The following is an 18,660-nucleotide window of genomic DNA, read 5'->3' as shown; positions in this document are numbered from 1 at the left end:
GATTGTATTCACTGAGGTCATCTATAGGGAGGTCAGGACCATCCTAGATCAGTGCCTTTCTCCATAGCAGTCTGCCAAAATAATCTTTCCCCTGTTCAGTTCAGCTCTACCCAGTGCAATTAAGCCACTAAAATTATGCATACAGTTCTTGAAGGCTCTTGTCGGCTTCAAGAAGGGTGGGACAAAGTGTGGCTCTGTGTATCTTAGCACTTCACAGTGTGTACTCAATTTTTGTTTCAGAAAGGTATAAAATAATTGTAGGCAACCATGCCTGTGCGATAACAGATTCTGTTAGAGTATAACTATGTGAAAGCAGACAAAGAGCATTACAAGAAGTTTTTTCCTTGGATTGGAAAAATAGCTATTACTGGCATAATTTTTCAAAATTGTAATCATTGGATATTTTCTGAAAATGTGAAATTTCTTTTGTTGTTGTTTCTATATCAAATTGAGAATTTCCTCCCAGTGAGATTTTTGTTAAATCTGAAAATCATGAGGAAGTGGATACTCCACATTCACCAGTGGAAGCTGTCCAAAGCAGAAGGGGAAAATGCCATTTCAAACTGTTAAGAACAAAATGATAAAAGCTACCTGAAAAAATAAATGTTCAGTGGTTACAAATTTCTCATTTAAAGTGCATTTTCTTTTGGAATTTTAAGCAATTATTTATACCGTAGAACACCTACAGTTTATGCTGTAGTAAACCTACAGCATTTAATAATTTATTCAATTTTTAATTCAGAGTTGTAATCAGAGTGATGATTCGTTCTTGTGCTTAAAAAATAGCATCCATATCTACAATAAGTCCCTCTCCCTGGCCCCCTTCCCCACCTGTAGGAAGTGAATTTTTGTGACTGACTAATAATCAGAGGATCATTGACTTAGGACCCAATAGTAGGACTGCTGGAAAATCATTGAACTCCAGCAGAGTGTGGATTTTCATTGTCTGCTGCCATTATCTTGCTTTACATTCAGCTTGTCTTCTGGCTTGCTACTAGTATTAAAGATTACTAGAAGCTGTGCTTTTGAGGATACCATTATTTTCCTTTCTTTATCTGATCACACCATGGAATTATGTCACTAAATTAAAATTCTGGTGGTGGTAGGCTGCGTGTCCTCAATGATTAAAAGTGTCATCAGCACAAAGTCGTGTGTTCTTTAATTTAAGGATCAGAAAGTTGCATCCCATCTGTTCCAAGTGTGAGAGCTAAGAAATGGCATTATTAAGCTAGCTAAACAACTGTAAAATGTATATGGACATTTGCAAAGGAATTGATTTATGCAATTTTGTGTTTCCAGAGACTCTTCATCTTCCCATTTTTTTTCTGCCTTCTTCATATGTGCACCAATTTTCAGACTCTTTCGAGGGAAGAGCTGTATATTTTTCCGGTATACTGTATAAGATTAGTAATCAGTAATATGTCACCTTTCTTTTGCTGTGTTGTTATTGTAGGATTTTTGCAAAGGTACTTGTTAGGTCAGATTACTAGCAGTTTTCCAGATTGAAAATTGAAACTTCTGAAGGGAACATTTAAAATGGTGTATTGACTGTGACTCATAGCTACTTGTCCAAGCATATTTTCAAATAATAACCTATCAGCATCTACTCATATAGGATACTCTACAGTGTAGGTTGAGCTTGATCTAACTGCGTTGTCCAAAAATGACAAGATTCCTGCTGGATTTGGAAAATGTTAAACTGATTCATCTCCACAGTGAAAACAATGCTTGTAAATATCCTACCCCAGAATAATCATAATTATTATGTATATTTACCTTGTTCTTAAACAAAAGTCTGCCCTGTATGTCTCTTTGCCTTATCCTCTGTATAACTGTCTGATAATTGCCTGTCATATATATACATATGTGTATATATATATACACGTTTTGTTTTGCCTTGCCTTACTCTGTATTTGATGGAGACCTGCATCTGTTGTGAAATTCCATGTGATAGGAGATTATGGAATCAGGATCCTGACAAATTGCTTTATAAGGTAAAGGATGAGAAAGTTCCCCATTGTAAGAAATGTGACCAAGGTGCTCCAGCACGGTAATTTTCAGTCCCACCATACAAAGACTTGCCAGTGGGAATTTGTTTGGGTCTGATTTTATTTATATATTTATTTATTTTTAATCAAAAGGCCATAGACAGAAATTATTTAGGGGATTTCATTTCAGATTATTTTCAACCGCTGTCCTTCAGGGACAGCATGTGACTTGACATGTGCCAGGTCTGCAACCAAAGGCAAAGTGAAGCAGAGGGCAAGCAACTTGGATATTGATCAAAGGATGATTTCAAACAGTAACAGAGAGGGAGACTTGTGAAATAAATGCATTGATGTTTTTCATCGGATGTAGAAAAGTAGTAATGGGTATAGAACTGTTATTCACTGCACTGTGGGATCTGAAGCTCCATTGATGGAGCTGAATTTGTACTGAAAAGCAAAGCAACTGAGTGCAGTGTAAGTCCCTGCTTATCTGTGGCACTTGAGGTAGTATATGTGACATTTGTTCAAATGATTTTCCTTATTGTTGTGGTGGTTGTTGCATAGGGTGTTCCTGATGCTCAGGAGACAGCAGTACTCTCTTTCCCTCCTTCCCTTGGAACAGTGGGATGAAACCTCCGCTGTGATCCTGAACATGACAAAAAAAGGGCTCTCAATGTTACCAAGTAGTATGTACTTCAGAAAACCTAAGTCTAGATATCTCTCTCATTTCTATTCCCTGTAAAACTGGTTGAGCACAGGTAAAAGATGTCATAAAGATGGTAGGTAATATTAGCACTATTAAATATGCGTGTGAAAATAACGTGGCTGTATTTAAGCAGCTGTCTTAATATCTTTAAAGAGCTGTCTCATTACAGTAGAGCTATATTTCACTTTCTCTTTAGTAAATATGGGATCAGATTTTCAAATTAAATGCCTGTGAAAGCCTATAGGCACTTACAGTGGGATCCATCCTGCCAGACCTGAGACGTACACAGGAGAGCAGGTCTGTAGCTGAGCTTGCTCCCTGTAGACTCCCTTTATGATCAGTGGATAGAGATTTGTTTCTTGAGGACGTAATTAATCTGTTCTGTTCTATATTTCTATTTTAGGAAGCCTAAACTTCTCCATTGACTGTACAGTGAGCCTAGGGCAACTAGCTCAAATACAGATGACTACATTGTAAGTGTTGGCATTTAGTCAGAGGAATGTCACCTCTGAAGTTCGAACGGCCCGTCTCCCTACTTTCAGTCATACAAAATGAGTAATTCTTCTAAAGTTAAATAATTTATTCAGGAGTTATAAAACAAGATGATGGCTCTTTGGATTTGCAGAGATAGTTTTTTTTTTTTTTTTTTTTTTGTACTCTCAATTTAGGCTTGCGTGGCACTTACAAAAAAGTTTATCACAATGTACTTATATGGTTACTTAAATACTTTGAATAATCACAGGACTAAATGAAAACATCTTTGAAAAGAGATTTGAAATGCAGGAATGATAACAGAGACAGATTTCTGGAAAATGAGTTTTATGATATAAAATTCTTAGCTGTGTATTTCTGAGAATTGCTGTTTAATTTTAGTTCTCTGTTTTATGAGAAATTTGCCACAGTGCTCTCATAGAAGATTGTTTGTTTGTATACCAAATGTTCGTTCATTCAGCTGTGAGATTTTTATTTATACTGCTGTGCTCCACGCCTCACTAAATAAAATGTCTTGTGTTTTGATGACGAAGGTTCTCAGGATTAAATAGATAAAATAATGAGCTTTATTATTACTGCTAAGAATTAAAATAAAACAAAAAAAAAAAGTGTGCTGTCACATCACGGGAAAAAAAAATATTCTGAAGACAGAAAAAGTGAGAGGAAACTAATTATATTGTGCCTTGGTAGCAATCACTTGAAAGTCCATGGGAAACTATAGCTAGAATTCGGGAAAATTTTGTTGCTTGTGTACTTAGAAAAAGTGCACATCATAGGCAATGATTTCAAGAAAACATATTGCTTTAGACAACAACATGTTAATCAATTTAAACATGAACCCTACAACTGAGTAATGTCAGGGATTCAGGATTTTGCAAGGAAGTCCAGGGAGAACCAGTGGCTTGAATTTATTATCAAAGCCTGTGTTGTATTAGTGTACTTCAGATCTGGATATAGAAATACAGGCATAGATACAGGGAATGGCTTTCTTTAACAGAAATTCATATATGAAGTATTATATTGCAAGCTGATCTCCGTAAAGGCTGTATATTAATCAAACTTTTGTTTGGTTTTCAATTGTATGTCTAATATATTACATATTATGTATTTCATGTTTTGTAAATATTTATGTATAACATATTTTTCTCAGGAAATTTAGTACAGCATTAATTTTCACAGAATTTAGCAAGGAGATTTCTGTGGAAGTGTCTGGAAGTGCTGTTTCTGTATCCCACCTGTAAACATGCAGTAGCACTCAAATGACTCCAATAGGAGATGAACACCTATGAAAATAGGGTTTTGCACCCAAGAACCAATCCAACAACACCTTTTACAAGTGTGAGAGTTTTCATTTAAGCCAATGGGAATATTCAGAGGCTGTTCATGTGCCAGAAGGTCAAATAAAACAGAAACTTCTTTGTACCGGGGTGAACTTCACCCTTAAGTCAGACAGTGTACACAATCCTACGTTCACTGTTTCTTTTCCTGTTGACATTTGTTTACTGGTATCAGTCCTTGTCTGCCTTTCTGTTGTTGCTGAAGTCTTAAAAATAGTTCAAAGACTTAGAAATAGTTTAAACTATCTTTGTAAAGAATGTAGTCTTCATCACTATTTCAGGCTGAATAATTGCTATCTAGCTACATCTTGCTTATGTTACCTTCTGTGGGTGACATCCCGTTATTGTTCAAAACATGACGATTGCTGTACTGTTTTAACTAAATCATTTTTGTTGAAGGAAAAAGATAAGTTAAATATTGTAAGGAGCTGGAGAGGTAAAGCGTTTGTTAGAAAGTGCTATTCATAAACACATCGCATTCACTCAAGTGTAGACCACCACATGGTTGCTGTTTAGTTTAGGCGAGCATGCATTTATACATTCTTTACAAGGGCTTATGATACGCTGAGCAGCTGGAGTTCATGCTAACATTATGTATTAACCACAAAGACAAGACAGAGCTAAGTGAGGGCATCAAGTCTTAGTAGATGTTTGTAGTCTTTCTCCAAAACTGTATCCAGATCCTTAGCAAAACACCACAAGTTGCTACTAGCTTTGGTAGAAAGAGATCTATTGAAGATATTCACACCACCCTCCTTGCCCTGCTATCCAGAGAACTGCTGATATCTGTTAAAGATCAAGACCCTAGATGTAGCAGATTTAAAGGACTGAGCAGGGATTAAAGAGTTTAAGTGCAAGGAACAATCTTCTGGAGATACCTAGCTTTTACTACTGGCCTTGATTTGGAAGAAAGTGGTTTGTAACTACAACCATACAGTGTATAGATGCTTATACCTTTTTAGCTCATTAAGATGTTAATAAATACTACTTTGGATAGGATTTCTTGGCTGAAAACTAAGTTGCATCTAGTCGTCTCCCAGGGAAGGTAATGAAGTTTGACCTCATAAATCTGGTAAAGTGTACTGCAAAAAGTGTAAATCTGGAATAAAGTCCTATATTATTCAATAAACCTAAATGAAGACAGCACTGACAGCACAGGCTTTCAGTTTCCAAAAGGCAGAAGCATCTAAATTATTTTTCTTCAAGCAGCCTCATTTGTTAACCGCAGAAATGTTTGTGGAGAATTGGTGCCAGCTTCTTATCAGATGACTAGCTGGTGCCCATCACTTTTCCCCCTATGTTGCTATTCCACTATCAATACCTTACAGAATGTGTGCATATATAAATATGTAAGTATATATAAATGCATGCAAACATAATACATAGTGACAGCACCCCTTCTGTGAGGAGAGAGGAGGGAAGCATCATCACGTGTTGTTTCCTTGGATGTCATTGTTGATTTGGTCAAGCACATCCAGCCTACTGACAGCTGGTCCTCTTTGCTATGTAAAATGTAACACTCTTTTCTACACTATTTCATTTTGCTCATTGCTTGCACTGTGAAGGTCTGCAGCAGGGATTGGTGACTGCTGTAGGTGTTGTTCCTACAATCTTGTGCCTTTACTGAAGAACCACTGTACCCCAGGAGCTCCTCATGGGTCAATGGAGGATGGCTGAGAAGGCATGCTGTTGAATGACATTCAAATCCATGTCTGCACTCACACTGCACTGCCTCATCCTTGGCATTGAGATTCTTCTTAACTTAGGCAAACCTGCCCCTTTTTCGTGAGTCCATGGTGGAGATGTGGGATTTTCCTGGAGAAAAAAGAGCACTAAGGAAATACAGATAGTGTTTCCAGCTCATGAATTTTTTGTACCTTGAGATGTGTCAGAGGAAAGACACAGTTACTTGTGTTATGAACAGCTGGTCTTATATACAAATTAATGTATGTGTAGTCTCTTGCATGTAGTCTGTGTGCATTTATGCTGTGTAACAGACTCCATACATAAGCTACTAGAAATACACTATCCTAACCTGTTGCAGTGGAATTCTGATGAGCAAATTCTTCCTATCATTTCAGATATATTTCCATTTTCTCATCTATTGGAAGCACCAAAGCTTTACTCTTGGTACACTCAAGGGGTTTCTTTTTGCTTGCTTATCTTTTGTTCTTTCTTTCTTTATTATTTTTTCCCCTCATTTTCTACATTCATTTTCCATGGTATGCTTGTAGGTTTCAAAACCTTGCCAGGAGGTACTTTAAGAATTGCTGACTTCTCCTTGTTGTTACATGTCAGCACAAATCAAAGTGTATGTCAGCTTTCTTTTCCAATAAATAGCTTTATTAAATTCATCTTATGGTGTAGAAATGTGTGTTTATTGCATATTGCTATTACTGTTTCTGTAAAGGTTGAATAATATGTTTGAATCATACTTCTAGGAATAGAATAATGTAGAAGGAACTGTATATTCAATTTCATCTGGAGGATAACATTCTGAGAGTTAAAATACATCATAAATTACACAAGTCTCCTTGAAATGAAAGATTTGAATAACTGTGTACATTGCACTATAATAACATTTGCTTATCCAGTTTCAGTCTCTTCTGTTTAATTATCAATGAGATCCACAAAGTAAAAAGGTAAAAAGGAAATGGTGGGTGTGGCAACCCAATGCTTCATTATTTTATACATATTATATATATGTATGTATGTATAAATCTCTACTGATGTTGTATTTATTGACTGTAATACAAATTTCAGAAAAGAAAATAAACAATCTCCCTAACTTAAAACAACAAATACTACTAGACTGTTTAATTCTCATAGAGATGTTCAGAATGAACTTTACTATTCTTTGCATGGTTGCTTTGTAGTCTTTAAAAGCACAGAGCTGCATTGTTATCAGAGCAGCTAATGCTTTCCACACAGATGCAGGATAACACTCGTGTTTGGAATGCACTGCCCCAGGGAGGAGAAAGCTAAATGTGAGCCTACTTGCAGCCATTGCTTTCATTTGAAAATAATTATAACTTTTAGGCTATTGGTGACATTGCCTCCAGTATTTTCAGCAGTTTATAGTGCCTGAATGTATTTCACATATAAGGATACACACAAATATTTTGCATATGTCTTTAATAAATAACATGTTTTACCTTCAGGTGTTTTGTTACAGTATGGTCTATCCAGCCCAAAATTTCCAAGTCATGCATGCTTCAAGAAGCTGAGTATACTTGCTTCAGTAGTCCTCTACTGCATAATAAAACAATTCTTATTCTTGCTTCCACATAGTTACTGAGTCCAACATGTAAACAAATAAAACCCCACAGGAATAAGAACTGTGCATGAGAAGTGGTTCTCTGAGGACCTTAGGGTGAAACGCAGCCTTCCTGCCATGCCCCAGAGTGCAAGATGGAGATGTTTTCTCACTCCACTCACATCCTGATAGTTGTGTGTCCACCCACAGCAACATGAAGAAAGTCACGTATGTACGAATATTAGTATATGCATACACATGCGTTTAGGACTAGACCATCTGCAGAAGTCCCTTCCAACATTAACCATTGTGTGATATCTATACTAGAGACAGTGGTTTCACAGCAGCTTTAAATCTAATTATAGGCTGCCACTAAAAGAGTCAATCAACTCTTGCCCCCGTTCTTTGCTGCTTGCTCTTGCCCTGTGTGGGTACTAGTGATCCTGCGGGCATGTGGTAAGCTGGGTCTGTGCCCTGGAAATGAAGGATAAGAGAGGAGATCAGCCCCTCTCAGCAGCAGCCCAGACATAGGTTAACTTAAAGTTACTGTAAAACCACAGCTTGCTGGGAAGGCAGGGAGAAAAAAAGGCAGAAATAACCATCTCATCTGAAATACAAACATATTTGCACACTTGTATGTGCTTCTTTCATTCATACAGACTGTGTTGAAAGTCATCTCAATATCTAAGAAAGTGACTCTCAATATCTCAGAAAGTGACTGTTTTCACAGTGGGGAAAACAAACAAACAAAACAAGCATTGGTAACTGGTTTTATGCAGAAAATCTGGCCTGAGCTAAGGATTGCAAGTTCTCTTACTAGGAAATAGTTAAGCTGAAAGTACCCATGAGAATCTTGGAAGGGAAGAAGAGAAGTGAATGAAAATCAAGAAAACCAATGGGAGGGTTGTTTTATTATTTATGTACAATTATACATTATTTTCTCACAGTTATGTTGTTTATCTGATGTCAAAGTAAAGACAAGCAGATTAATACTTTTTGAATTTAAACTGTTAGCAATGTCTAAATTAACCTTTTTCTGATTTTTCTGGCTGTATTATTTGGATAATGTTACACCTAATGTCTAAATAACTGCTATCCCATTTACAAGTATCAGATTGATTTCTTAAGAACTTGGTTTCTTCCTACTTCAACAGCACTCTACATAATCAAATCTAAATAATTAATGAGAAACACTTATTTTCTGTGAAAATGATACCGTGTCATAAAGCTAGCAGCAGAGAAGAGGGTCTTAGGCAAAGATCAGTTACTTGAAGTTCTGCACAGACTTCCTTACTGGTAAACCTTTCAAACCCTACTTGATGAAGAGCTATGGTGTACCTTTCATGACCAACTGAATTTAGTACTACTTGTGTGTGGCTTAACTACCTGAAATGCTGTGGCATTTAAATTCTGACCAAGAATGGGGACCTTTTAAATTAACATGACTCTTTCAGCTGCAACGGCTCATCAGCTGAAATAAGACCTGGTAGAGCTTCCAAGTATGAGGAAGAGGGACAACAGTATTCCTGGCAACTGTACCAAGGTATGTTCAAGCCCTGACAGACCCATGTCATTCTTTCGAGCCGAGCTGATTTTGAATGGCATGTATAGGATTGCATCCTATAAATATTCTGCATCTTTCCCTTCTTGCTTGAACTTTTGGAACAATTCAGGACAGACTGAAAGGAGACTATAACCTATTATCTCCATGTTATAATAAGGCTTTGTCCAGTGTCCACTTATTTGCAACCTATTAATCTGTCACAATAGCACATCAATATTTCCTCATCATAACCTTTTTTTATGATGAACAGATAAGGTTAGTTGTGTTATGTATATATTACCACTGTTAATACTTCAGACAGATGCACGCTGCTCCTCTGATTAAAATGATTAAAACAATACCAGGAGGCGATAGATTATATAATATTATTTCCCCCAGTGCTGACCCCATTACTCTTCAAACATTCTGTAAGCAGAAACATAGCAAGGATCCTCAATACAAGTCCAGGATGAAGGCTGTTCTTGGACTCCTAAGCACCCGTATTATCTATTTTACCATGCAGTCCCACCTCTTTTCATCATTATGCTGCTCATAAAACTGACTTCTATAACACTGTGAAGGAGTCTTCTCCAAATTCTGGGCATGTGGGAAGGGGTGTCTCAACCCAGAGTAAAGCCAGGTTAGGAAATATATTACATATATTACATAATGATACTGGCCTCCAGCTTTTCCATATAACTTTATATTTGGAAATACTATTCTTTTTCTTTCTTTTTTTTTTTTTTGTGTTGAAATTGAATTCTGCAATTCTTAGCAAAACTGACAGATTTTTTTATTTTTAACTTTGATAACAGCTGCAGGACTAATTGCTTTGTTACCTCTTCTGTCCAGCAGCACTTTCTTTTCTCTCCCCCCTATTTGTGTCTGAAATGGAGCTGGTGTCAGTTCAAAGACAAGGCCAGTGGCCTACTGGGACATGCTTACTGTTCACTTCTTCCAGTTTTTAGGGGATGGCATTTCTCATTCCCTGATGAAAGGAGCTCATTGGGGTCAACCCACTACTATGCTTATCCCTGTGAGATGCAACCACTGAGGGATGTTATTTGCAAAAGACAGTCCCCACAGAGTAATTGAGATTATTAAAACTTGTTTTTTTGGAAGAAAATATCCAATTGAGCTTTTAAAGGAGTGAATGTTGAGAAGGATTTGACTGAGGGCACATCTCATTCTAGTGCTTTGGGGTGTCCTTGCTTCCCTCTGCATCTGTTGTCTCTTCCTGCTTTCTGTGATTGCTGTTGCTTTAGAACCAGGTTTAGTAGAAGTATTGTGAAGATACCATTTCTAAGAAAACATGGTAAACAAATTTTGCTGAGAGAAGTTGTGGATGCCCCATCCCTGGAAGTGCTAAAGATCAGGCTGGATGGGGCTTTGAGCAACCTGGTCTAGTGGGAGGTGTCCCTGCCTATGACAGGGGGTTGGAACTAGATGTTCTTTAAGGTCCTTTCCAACCCAAACCATTCCGTGATTCTATGAATACCTAGCTTTCTCTTCCTTTTGCACATCCAGTTATCTTGTTACAGTATAGCAGTGATATCTGTGTTTTTCCCACTCTGGTATAACTTGAAAACTTTCAGTGACATTTATGATGCAGTTACTTTTGGCAGACATTGGTTCTCCACGTTAGACCCACACACTTGTATAAACAGGACTGGCTTCAAGCTGTGTTAAATATAATCACTTAGCTACAAAAACAGAAAACAGACATAATGATGAAGATTAAGATTCCAATTTTTTTATAAACACTTTGGGCTGAAAACAATGGTTTGGAGTAGCGATCACACCCTGCTCACAAGTATTTTCCCCATTAAATTTTTCACCTCTTGCATCTTTTCCTATTGTCATCTGCTTTCTCTCCGCTAAAGTACATTTTTTTCTATCCTAAAATCCACAGAAACAGAGTCTGCCTAAATCACATCTTAAACACAGAGACACATGACAACAGGAAATATAAAGCAAAACCTGAAATATGACACCACCACTCCATAGGGAAAGGAATATTGAATATTAATTGAAATCCTGGGCTTGAGCTGCTGCCTGGAAGCAGCTTGATGACTGGCAAGCATAAAACACTGAAAATGTGGAAGGGACACAATCAGCAAAACTATCCAAAGAGTACTTTTGCTTTATTTTGATGTTTGTCTGTAAATGTTTATTCTATGGTATGAGTGAAATAAGAAAAAAGGAAACTAAAAAAAAGAGTTTAACAAAAATAAAATCAGTGTGCTGGGAAAAGAGGAAAAAAGGAGAAAAAGAGGAAAAAAGGAGAAAAAGAGGAAAAAAGGAGAAAAAGAGGAAAAAAGGAGAAAAAGAGGAAAAAAGGAGAAAAAGAGGAAAAAAGGAGAAAAAGAGGAAAAAAGGAGAAAAAGAGGAAAAAAGGAGAAAAAGAGGAAAAAAGGAGAAAAAGAGGAAAAAAGGAGAAAAAGAGGAAAAAAGGAGAAAAAGAGGAAAAAAGGAGAAAAAGAGGAAAAAAGGAGAAAAAGAGGAAAAAAGGAGAAAAAGAGGAAAAAAGGAGAAAAAGAGGAAAAAAGGAGAAAAAGAGGAAAAAAGGAGAAAAAGAGGAAAGCTTTTAGCTGTGAGACAGAAAAGATTACAGTTTTTATTTTTAAAAAGGATCTTCAGATGTTAGTTAAAGCACCTCCCACACAATCCTCCAAAGTACTGGGTCATTTTAGTGCTTGTTTGAAAGTTAAAAAAATTATCCCAAAGAAGGAAAACAAAACAAACACAGACACAAAAATCCACCTCTGCTCTTTGAAAACTGACACTAAAAGCATGGAAGTGTTTTTTTCTTACAACGGAGGTCAAAACAGCCTCATCACTCCCCCAGCATTGCCCAAACTTGAACTCGCTAAAAAATGCTTCCTGAAATTCAGAAAACCCAGTTGCATATTACATGAACATCACAAGCTGTAACAAGAATTTAACTTGCTTTGTATTTGTCTTTGTAATTCCAGCCTTTAGTTTAGACAAAAAACAAAAACAAAAAAACTACTGTGCCAAACAGTAATATTAAGCATTGTGTTACCTCCCAATTAGCTGTAGTTCTGGGGGTACTCAGACTCCAAGAAGGACTGAAGGACAAGCTCTTTAGGTGCTGCTTCTACTGAAGGCATCTCTCCAACAGTTACCTGGGTATGAACTTGTCTAATGCACTTCCCAAGCACACTTGAAAAGTTCTGACCTGAATTTGGTGCTGCTTTTAGTACAAGCAAGCAGGTTGGTATGAACAGATAAACTGAACTGATAAGTTGATTGATGCTGTTGTGTGACTGTGATGTGGAAGAGTAGTTACTTTTCTTCTGCATTCCCATAATTTCCTATATTTGCCTGAAAGAACATGCTGTGCCTATAGAGTTATGCTCCCAGCATCCCTCCAAAACCCACCTGGAAAGGCAAGGGTTATCTTATACCTGGTAGGCAGGTATATCCCACACCTGAAACAGGTTAGTCCATCTAGCAGTAGATCAGATGTTCTTAGAGCAGAAGATATGTTTTAGGAGATTTAAGTAAGAGTTCCATGAAGATCATGTCTTAGTTGGTTGATTATAAGAAAGGCATTAACTACTGAACAGCCTCTAAGAATTTGTTTAAACTGTAAAATTCATAGCAAATTTCACTGAAATGTTCTGAGCAAGAATTGAATAATACTTCAGGATCCTTTCTAGCTGTTTTTATGACCTGGGTATCAATTCAATTGTAAGTTGCGTTATTATTTTCTTAATGGATGAAAATATTCCAAATTTCATAGCAATATAGTTCAATATTTGAGTATTCCAGAGGGTTATTTTCCCTGTGATCCAATTTGCTCTGTTGATGAAGAGGAACATGTGTGGTTGTTATTACTAGAGAAAGTACACACTTTTTATTGATGGCACTACTTTAGTTTGCCTGGTTTTGGAAGACGTGGATTTACTTAGGGAAGATCCAGATGCAGATGATTAGATGAAAGGGAAAGCTACCAAAAACAATAGGATGAGTCTAAATCTGTGGAGCCACCATAATATATCTGCGTATCTGGATTGCTATTCTCTCATAATGAGTAACAGGACCCGGAAACCCTTTAACATATGTTGCATTCATAGTGAATCAACCCACGGTTTTACTCATATCCTTTTTATACTTTCATAAAACAAAATTTGGATCTGGTTCCAGCAATTTAAAAGAGTTTTATGGCAACTGAGTCAAAGAATTTGGCATGTTTTGCAGGTTGGAAGGCCACTGGACTGTTTTGCAAAATCTCTTCTAATGTCTTAGTAATAATGAGGTAACAGTAACAAGCTTTTATGTGTTGCAAAAGTAGGGTTCTTTTTAATTTTTGAGTATTTAGAGGCTATTCACTCTCTAGGAGATTCCTGTCTTTTTTTTCTTGCATTTAAAATGATAGATACTCTGTACGGATAATATTTCAGGAGTCCATGGGAGATTTCTTACCTTTTTTTAACATTTAAATTGAGATGGATGATTTGGACTGTTTTGTTAGTGTCTTTGTTCAGAAAAGCTTGTTTAAAAATAATCGCAAAAATTTTTGGCCTCCTTACTTGTAAAAATTAGCAAAAAATAATGATAAGTGTATACCGGTTTTCTAATCTTGAACTAAGTTTTTCTGGGGTGTAACTGCAAGAGAGTATAGGATAGAGTTTGTATTTTTAATATAAGGGTCAAGAAGGTGCATAGTGCTTTTTCTGACCTCTCTGGAAATTGTGGGATTGTCATAACATCAAAAAAGTCTCACCACTCTTCCTTCAATACATAAAAGTGACTGTGAACAACCATGTCCAAACATTGAATGTTGCTGACATGTTTGGCATAAATAACGGGGTGTTTTTTTCTATTAAATTTGCTCCTTAGCTTTCTTTGGGTATGTGTGTTTTTTGGCTGTAAGTATTAATGATTCCCAACAAGCAGAATCAGTCACTGATTGTGCACTTTTCCAGAAGTGCTGAGATGAGAAATGAAGCAACAAAAATGGAAGAGGACAAGGAACTGATTTCTCACTGCCACTGTATTGTGCTTAAAATTTTAGGAATACATCTGGATCTTCCTTAGATGAGAGTAGAGCAGGGAGTAAATTCATCAATGTTAGCAGAATTGTATGTGTTTGAAGTTGCTGTGTAAAAAGTGTTAGTTTACTTACTCCATGATATCAGCTAATTTGACACATTACAACCTATTTACTTTGTGTTCATACCTGTAGTATTTATATTATCCAGTAGGTGTATTTAGTGTCTATATTTGAAAAGATGAAGAGTTTGATGTGATGGCTTGAAGAGGCATGTCGGCAGTGTGAGCACTTCTGGCACTTTAATTAGAGGACTTCAACTCATTGTAACACTTGTGAAAATAAGATGGCAATGTGTTAATGTTTTCAGAGATGTTAAATAGTATAAACATGGGCTGTACTGAAAGACCATGAGGAACCTGGGACTAAAATGCTGCAATCTAAATCTCCAGCCTCCCCTACATGATCATTGAAACTACTGGTTCCTGATTTTTAGAGGAATAAATCTTGAAAACAACCAGGAACACAAGCAGCATTATTCCATTTTTACATTAGCTTAAGTAGAACTGGAGTTACACTGAACTCTTCTTGTACCCACCCAAAAGGTTACTTCTTGGCTAGTAGTGAAACTATCCATTTTTTGTTCTTATAGACCTTGTGACTCAACAATAATCTGTGAGTAGCCTTGAGGCTTTGACCTCCTCATTATCTGGTATCTGTCAGACATGTATGCCGCTGAGACACATGCCAGCTCTCTTTTGGGTTTCGTATCCCTTCCTTTCTTTATACTATCAGGATTAAAATATGCTTGTGATCTGGTGTGCAGACCAGACTTCCAGGTTGCCTGGGCATTGTGTTTCATAAGCAACCGATATGCATAAATGCAACTACTCAGAAAGGAAGAGTGTTTTCTCCTTCATATTTTTGAGAGTTAACAGCACTTTAGGGAAAACTAATGTTTGTTCGGCATATTAGTATTTTGTCTGAAATTGGTAAGTCCTTTATTCCAGTTGTTATTCTAGGTGATTAATTTATCACTTTTTTTACCCTCTTTTTTTTCTTTATCAGCTGTTAGTTTCTGTGAGCATGTTTATTTGCAGGATATGAAGCACATTACTGCTGGAGCATTAAGAAGGAATTAGGTCCAATAACAGCAACAGACTTTCAGAAATTAGAAACAAAGAAGTTAGGGAAAGCAGAAGAAAGAGCAGACTTAGACTAACCTTTAGTGTTTAAAGAAAGCTGTATTTACCTCAAAGCCTGTCATTTAAAATATATAATAGTAGATCATCATACAGTTCCCTCTTTGTTTTTGTTATATTTTTAGTTTTGATTACTCTCTTTTTGGTGACATATAATCTGAAGTAATTTTAACTAGCACTCACATCATAAACAATCTCTACAGGTTTTCTGTTCTTGCAATTTATATTTACCAAATACTCATTTTGTTCAAACAGTTTTGGTTTATTCATAAATTATTTACTTATATCAAAACAAAATGTGAAATTGGGTGTGGTTTCATTAGATGCTCAAGAATGAGATAAGAAAGCTGGACCACACAATCATCCTCGGGAACTGTTCTGATTATTATTTTATATTATAACATGCTCTTATTGAATATCTTTTTGATCGGTCACCAAACCTTCCCTGAACTTTTAAGACCTGAAACTTGAGTCAGGCATGTCATTAGAAAGATTATAGTCGAAATTTGGAATAAGATTAGAATTTTATGTGGATTTGACTTTGTGGCAATTCTTTTTTTATTATTATTATTTTTAAATAATTCTTTAAACCAATAAATCTATTACTAAGTTCAGTTTTGAAATAAAAGAAATGGTTTCTGCCAGCTCAGCTAAGATTTTTTCCTGTTTTCTCTCTGAATATAAAGATGAGTATTCATTTAATGCCCATTTGAAGGGACGCAATTAGTAATAGGATACACTGTATTGTTCATCTTTGGGTTATTAGTTGAAATCCAGCCAGCTTCAAAGCTATTAACATGGTTGAGGCTGTTAGTAGCTACTGCGAAATGAGCTGGAAGTCTCATGCAGCTATTAATAGGCATCTACAATAGTCATGCTGCAACTGGTGTAGAAAATGTATTTCTAGTTGGTGTAATTAAATACATGAATAACAAAATAATGCAACTTCCTAGAATGTGAGAATTTTTTTTTACCTAGATTTTATTTTATTTTTTCTCCAAATCACATTTGAGGTCTGTTAGTGCAGCATCCTCTGAAGTTTTCCATTACGTTATCATGATATTCCTGTTGGGCTTCTAAAAAGAAGTCATCAGTTTTCAAGACTGAGGTACATTTTAGACATAGTAGACTAACCTCACTATAATTACTGTCTCCATGCTTGAAAGTAACCTTGAGATGAATATAACTTTGATTCAGAATGGAAAGGATGTAAGAACTGATTCTTTCTACACTAAAATAAGTATGGAAGGCAAACATGACAACATGCAGAGAAACCAACTTAAGCATCCAATCCTTCAAGTGATGGTAATGTATTCTTAGCAATAAAATAACCTCACTTCATTTCAGCCCATTTTGTAATTTTGGGGGAATTATCATAATGAAAATAATGTAAGTATTGTCAATGTGTTATAACTGTCAGCAAATGCTACTGAGCCCTGTGGCTGTTCATCAAAAGGCTTGTTCTGATGGCATGAGACTACTGCACAAAGATCTCTGTGTGTACTTCACAGTCCAGGCATTGGCATTCAGATAAATGAATTGAAACAGATTAAGCTGAAAAAAAAAATAAAATATATATATATATATAACATTGTAGTTGCAAAATTGTAGAACTAAATGTGTTGAAGTTTAGACTTGTTAGTGGGATGTGATCTTTTACAACCATAGATAGTAGAGGGAAAAAATTATTTGCAAATTAGACATGTCCCTCAGTTAACTTACAGAGACATTTTTAGCCTGAAGACAGTCTTTGGCATTGGACGGGAGGACTGAACCACATGAAAGAGACTTGCAGTAGTTTTCAACCAGTGAGACTAAGAAGAGACAGGGAGCGCACTGCCTCTTTGTCTTGACTGAGCAGGAGCAGTGCTGGGACTGTGGAGAAAGATGCTCCCTTTTTCTGGAGCATGAGTGATAGGTTGAAAAACAAAACAAAACAAAAACAAAACCAACCAAACAAAAGAAAGCACTTGAAGATCTGTAGGACACATTCTCAGCCCCCAGCAGAAGTTGTTCAGTGCCTCATGAGATGCAACTTGACCAGGATCAAATCTGTAGTTTCCAACAGACAGTGACTGAATAGCTAGCAGGAAGTATTTAATAAAAGCTTAAGAATCTGTTCCATGAAGACAGCTCATAATTATCTCTGTCTTAACAAAACATTCTCTTAAAATAATGATGACCTGCTGAACTGCTTATCATACAGAATTTAACTCTACCCTCTTTTGTAATTTATTAAAAGAAATTCAGGGTGGTACAATTGAACAAATATTGGAAGAATGCACTTTTTAAATATACATGGGTTTTGTGATTAAACCTGATTATCGAGCGATTGAATTCTTGACTTCAGAGTAAGACATTAGCAAGCAGAACAAAAAGAAGTTGGAAATTTAGTAGCTGCAGCATCATTGTAAAATTAAAGTCAGAAGTCCTGAAGATTACAGCACCTGACTGGACTGCTTTCCCAGTGACTTTGTTGGATTTGTGATGGATGCACCAGATCTTACAATTGTGCAGCTGTACGGTGAGTTGGTTCTTATTCAAGGAAAATGAATCCTTCCATTTGCACTGAACTGAGGCACTCTGCAACTATTCAGTCTAGATCTTTTTAGAGGGGAAAAGGCAGAAATTGAGAGTAGAAAGTGGGATCAGGGCAGCTCCACTCTTTCCCAGAAGTCCACAACTACAATGCAGGAGGAGCAACAAGAAATTGCACTTTTAGGTAAATGTATCATAGGAGGACAATTCAGGTTAACTTTGGGGTTTGCTACAGGTTCTACAGATCTGTTCAGAGAAACGTTTCCCATGTCTGAAAGAAAGAGAAGTCTTTTTAGAACTCTTTGTTTTACTACAATTGTCTCTCTCATGTAACGGGGATTTTTTTGAATGTTAAACCATATAAAAGGAGTACATTGTGGTATTTGCTCTAAGACTATGTCCAAATTAATATTTTTATTTTATTTTAAAAATGTTCCAAGCCAAAGGCAAAATGCCCCAAATTAGCTTATAAGAAATATAACCCAAAGAAAAAACTGTTCCCTGGATGCAGCCCAGCTCTGGGAACAGAGGGAATTAGATTATCTTCCTAACTGGCACCAGGTCCTGCACAGCATTTG

General features: G+C 36.4%; 1 protein-coding gene across 4 annotated transcripts in view; it reads left to right on the top strand.

Annotated features, from left to right (window-relative positions):
* AFAP1 (actin filament associated protein 1) overlaps window positions 1-18,660 on the top strand; it is a 119,444-nt gene that overhangs the window by 10,146 nt on the left and 90,638 nt on the right. The window contains exon 1 of one of the 4 annotated variants that reach the window (XM_083834487.1): window positions 9,373-13,039. The exons of the other annotated variants lie outside the window; for them this stretch is intronic. The gene's annotated coding sequence lies outside the window, so the exon portion shown is untranslated. Of the gene's footprint in view, window positions 1-9,372; window positions 13,040-18,660 lie in introns of those variants that run through there. 4 annotated transcript variants of the gene reach the window in all.

This window comes from Anser anser (assembly GCF_964211835.1).
Source record: "Anser anser genome assembly, chromosome: 4".
NCBI classification, from domain to species: domain Eukaryota; kingdom Metazoa; phylum Chordata; class Aves; order Anseriformes; family Anatidae; genus Anser; species Anser anser.
Note: the sequence above shows the minus strand (reverse complement) of the source record. Positions and strands in the feature narration are given on the sequence as shown.